We start from the raw sequence: 5,876 nt of genomic DNA, 5'->3' as shown, positions 1-5,876 counted from the left end.
AAGATTAACAAATGTAAGTAAGGAAAATTTATTCACACACCACAACTGAACACAAAATTTTTGTTACCCAAGTTTGGGAAATTCCACTAGTTCAACCCTAATAGCTTGAAATTTTACAAGAAAGAGAATTCTTCTAGACGTGTTTTAAAAATGGATATGCATGCTTGAAACATGTTAATGATGCAAATGACCTATGGATCCAAAGCTTTTAATGAGAATAACAAACACTCATTAAATTCTGAAGTGAACGTGCGGCGGGATATTTACCCGAGTCAAACAAGCCATTATTTTGCCCGTTTTCAAAAACAGCCCTAACAATCATAGATGATTGTAATGTGATTTATCATGTGTAACGGGCTACATTTTTGTAAGAAATGACATACGGATTGGGAGTCAACAGTCAGTTAAAAATACCACGCCTCCCCGTTTTCCCGACGATTGCAAAACCTGAGATACAAAAACTAAAAATATCTTACAATCCCTAAAAATTACAAACACTCTTTGGAATTATCTCTCCCTACATTTGTGCATTGTGCATCTCCATTTTAGATGTACACTTTTTTTTAAAATCAAAACTTTGAGTTTTCGCTCTCCCTTCATCCCGTAAACCAAAAATGGCAAATAGATCACAACAAAATGAAAATTTTAGAGTTTATGTGTGAAAAAAAATTAAAACGATAACAAATGTAAGTATAGAAAATTTACTCACACACCACAAATGAACACAAAAGTTTTGTTTTCCAAGTTTGAGAAATTCCACTAGTTCAACCCTAATTGCATGGAATTTTACAAGAAAGAGAATTCTTCTAGACGTGTTTTAAAAATGGATATGCATGCTTGAAACATGTTAAAGATGCAAATGACCTATGGATCCAAAGCTCTTGAAGAGAATATCAAACGCTCATTAAATTCTCAATGAACGTGCGGTGGGATATTTACCAGAATCAAACTAGCCATTATTTTGCCCGTTCACAAAAAGCTTACCTAACAATCATAGATGATTGTAAAGTGATTTATCATCCGTAACGGGCTATATTTTTGTAAGAAGCGACTTAGTTAAAAACACCCCGCCTCCTCCTTTTCCATACGATTGCAAAACCGGAGATATAAAAACTAAAAAGAGCTTAAATTCCCTAAAAATTACAGACACTCGTTGGAATTAACTCTCTCTATATTTGTGCACTGTGCGTCTCCATTTTAGATGTACACTTTTTTCTTAAATCAAAACTTTGAGTTTTCTCTCTCCTTTCATCCCGTAAACAAAAAAAGGCAAATAGATAACAGCAAAATGAAAATTTTAAAGTTTATGTATGGAAAAATTTTAAAACAATAACAAATGTAAGTAAAAAAAATTTATTCACACACCAAAAATTAACACAAAACTTTTGTTATCCAAGTTTGGGAAATTCCACTAGTTCAACCCTAATAGCTTGGAATTTTACAAGAAAGAGAACGGTTCCACATGTGTTTTAATAGTGGATATGCAAGTTTGAAACATGTTAAAGATGCAAATGACCTATAGATCCAAAGCTTTTAAATAGAATAACATACGCTCATTGAATTCTGAAGTGAACGTGAGGCGGGATATTTACACGAGTCAAACAAGCCATTATTTTGCCCGCTTTCAAAAAGCTGACCTAACAATCATAGATGATTGTAATGTGATTTATCATGAGTAACGGGCTATATTTTTTTAAGAAATGACAGAAGGATTGGGAGTCAACAGTCAGTTAAAAATACCACGCCTCCCCGGTTTCCCGACGATTGCAAAACCATAGATACAAAAACTGAAAAGATCTTACAATCCCTAAAAATTACAAACACTCTTTGGAAATATCTCTCCCTACATTTGTGCATTGTGCATCTCCATTTTAGACGTACACTTTTTTTTTAAATCAAAACCTTGAGTTTTCGCTCTCCCTTTATCCCGTAAACCAAAAATGGCAAATAGATCACAACAAAATGAAAATTTTAGAGTTTAAATGTGAAAAAAATAAAAAAAATAAAAAATGTAAGTATAGAAAATTTACTCACACACCAAAAATGGACACAAAAGTTTTGTTTTCCAAGTTTGGAAAATTCCACTAGTTCAACCCTAATTGCATGGAATTTTACAAGAAAGAGAATTCTTCTAGACGTGTTTTAAAAATGGATATGCATGCTTGAAACATGTTAAAGATGCAAATGACCTATGGATCCAAAGCTTTTAAACAGAATAACAAACGCTCATTAAATTCTCAATGAACGTGCGATGGGATATTTACTAGAATCAAACTAGCCATTATTTTGCCCGTTCACAAAAAACTTACCTAACAATCATAGATGATTCTAAAGTGATTTATCATCCGTAACGGGCTATATTTTTGTAAGAAACGACTTACAGATTGGGAGTCAACACTCAGTTAAAAACACCCCGCCTCCCCCTTTTCCCGACGATTGGAAAACTTGAGATATAAAAACTAAAAAGAGCTTAAATTCCCTAAAAATTACAGACACTCATTGGAATTATCTCTCTCTACATTTGTGCACTGTGCGTCTCCATTTTAGATGTACACTTTTTTCTTAAATCAAAACTTTGAGTTTTCTCTCTCCCTTCATCCCGTAAATAAGAAAAGGCAAATAGATCACAGCAAAATGAAAATTTTTGAGTTTATGTATGGAAAAAATCTAAAACAATAACAAATGTAAGTAAAGAAAATTTATTCACACACAAAAAGTTAACACCAAACTGTTGTTATCCGAGTTTGGGAAATTCCACTAGTTCAACCCCTAATAGCTTGCAGTTTTACAAGAAAGAGATTTGTTCCACACGTGTTTTAAAAATGGAAATGCGAGCTTGAAACATGTTAAAGAAGCAAATTACCTATGGATCCAAAGCTTTTAAAGAGATTAACATGCGCTCATTAAATTCTCTAGTGAACGTGCGTTGGGATATTTACCCGAGTCAAACAAGCCATTATTTTTCCCGTTTGCAAAAAGCTGACCTAACAATCATAGATGATTGTAAAGTGATTTTTCATTCGTAACGGGCTATATTATTGTAAGAAATGACTTACGGATTGGGAGTCAACACTCAATTAAAAATCCCCCGCCTCCTCCCCTATTTCCCGACGATGGCGAAACCTGTGAACTAAAAACTTAAAAGAGCTCACAATCCTGAAAAGTCACAGACACTCTTTGGAATTAAATCTCTCCACATTTGTGCATTGTGCATCTCCATTTTAGATGTGCACTTTTTTATTAAATTAAAACTTTGAGTTTTAGTTCTCCCTTCATGCCGTAAACTAAAAAAGGTAAATAGATCACAAAAAAATGTAAATTTTAGAGTTTATGTATGGAAAAAACTTAAAAGATTAACAAATGTAAGTAAGGAAAATTTATTCACACACCACAACTGAACACAAAATTTTTGTTACCCAAGTTTGGGAAATTCCACTAGTTCAACCCTAATAGCTTGAAATTTTACAAGAAAGAGAATTCTTCTAGACGTGTTTTAAAAATGGATATGCATGCTTGAAACATGTTAATGATGCAAATGACCTATGGATCCAAAGCTTTTAATGAGAATAACAAACACTCATTAAATTCTGAAGTGAACGTGCGGCGGGATATTTACCCGAGTCAAACAAGCCATTATTTTGCCCGTTTTCAAAAACAGCCCTAACAATCATAGATGATTGTAATGTGATTTATCATGAGTAACGGGCTACATTTTTGTAAGAAACGACATACGGATTGGGAGTCAACAGTCAGTTAAAAATTCCACGCCTCCCCGTTTTCCCGACGATTGCAAAACCTGAGATACAAAAACTAAAAATATCTTACAATCCCTAAAAATTACAAACACTCTTTGGAATTATCTCTCCCTACATTTGTGCATTGTGCATCTCCATTTTAGATGTACACTTTTTTTTAAAATCAAAACTTTGAGTTTTCGCTCTCCCTTCATCCCGTAAACCAAAAATGGCAAATAGATCACAACAAAATGACAATTTTAGAGTTTATGTGTGAAAAAAAATTAAAACGATAACAAATGTAAGTATAGAAAATTTACTCACACACCACAAATAAACACAAAAGTTTTGTTTTCCAAGTTTAAGAAATTCCACTAGTTCAACCCTAATTGCATGGAATTTTACAAGAAAGAGAATTCTTCTAAACGTGTTTTAAAAATGGATATGCATGCTTGAAACATGTTAAAGATGCAAATGACCTATGGATCCAAAGCTCCTGAAGAGAATATCAAACGCTCATTAAATTCTCAATGAACGTGCGGTGGGATATTTACCAGAATCAAACTAGCCATTATTTTGCCCGTTCACAAAAAGCTTACCTAACAATCATAGATGATTGTAAAGTGATTTATCATCCGTAACGGGCTTTATTTTTGTAAGAAACGACTTACAGATTGGGAGTCAACACTCAGTTAAAAACACCCCGCCTCCCCCTTTTCCCGACGATTGCAAAACTTGAGATATAAAGACTAAAAAGAGCTTAAATTCCCTAAAAATTACAGACACTCATTGGAATTATCTCTCTCTACATTTGTGCACTGTGCGTCTCCATTTTAGATGTACACTTTTTTCTTAAATCAAAACTTTGAGTTTTCTCTCTCCCTTCATCCCGTAAATAAGAAAAGGCAAATAGGTCACAACAAAATGAAAATTTTTAGAGTTTATGTATGGAAAAAATTTAAAACAATAACAAATGTAAGTAAAGAAAATTTATTCACACACAAAAAATTAACACCAAACTCTTGTTATCCGAGTTTGGGAAATTCCACTAGTTCAACCCCTAATAGCTTGCAGTTTTACAAGAAAGAGATTTGTTCCACACGTGTTTTAAAAATGGAAATGCGAGCTTGAAACATGTTAAAGATGCAAATTACCTATGGATCCAAAGCTTTTAAAGAGAATAACATACGCTCATTAAATTCTCTAGTGAACGTGCGTTGGGATATTTACCCGAGTCAAACAAGCCATTATTTTCCCCGTTTGCAAAAAGCTGACCTAACAATCAAAGATGATTGAGAAGTGATTTTTCATTCGTAACGGGCTATATTATTGTAAGAAATGACTTACGGATTGGGAGTCAACACTCAATTAAAAATCCCCCGCCTCCTCCCCTATTTCCCGACGATGGCGAAACCTGTGAACTAAAAACTGAAAAGAGATCACAATCCTGAAAAGTCACAGACACTCTTTCGAATTAAATCACTCCACATTTTTGCATTGTGCATCTCCATTTTAGATGTGCACTTTTTTATTAAATTAAAACTTTGAGTTTTCGTTCTCCCTTCATGCCGTAAACAAAAAAAGGTAAATAGATCACAAAAAAATGTAAATTTTAGAGTTTATGTATGGAAAAAACTTAAAAGATTAACAAATGTAAGTAAGGAAAATTTATTCACACACCACAACTGAACACAAAATTTTTGTTACCCAAGTTTGGGAAATTCCACTAGTTCAACCGTAATAGCTTGAAATTTTACAAGAAAGAGAATTCTTCTAGACGTGTTTTAAAAATGGATATGCATGCTTGAAAAATGTTAATGATGCAAATGACCTATGGATCCAAAGCTTTTAATGAGAATAACAAACACTCATTAAATTCTGAAGTGAACGTGCGGCGGGATATTTACCTGAGTCAAACAAGCCATTATTTTGCCCGTTTTCAAAAACTGCCCTAACAATCATAGATGATTGTAATGTGATTTATCATGAGTAACGGGCTACATTTTTGTAAGAAATGACATACGGATTGGGAGTCAACAGTCAGTTAAAAATACCACGCCTCCCCGTTTTCCCGACGATTGCAAAACCTGAGATACAAAAACTAAAAATATCTTACAATCCCTAAAAATTACAAACACTCTT

The sequence above is a fragment of the Aristolochia californica genome, unplaced genomic scaffold (assembly GCF_029961685.1).
Source record: "Aristolochia californica isolate CCGP_79_NKW_82.1479 unplaced genomic scaffold, dmAriCali1.0.hap1 SCAF_12, whole genome shotgun sequence".
NCBI lineage: Eukaryota > Viridiplantae > Streptophyta > Magnoliopsida > Piperales > Aristolochiaceae > Aristolochia > Aristolochia californica.
The sequence above is the reverse complement of the archived record's forward strand: the minus strand, read 5'-3'. Positions refer to the sequence as shown.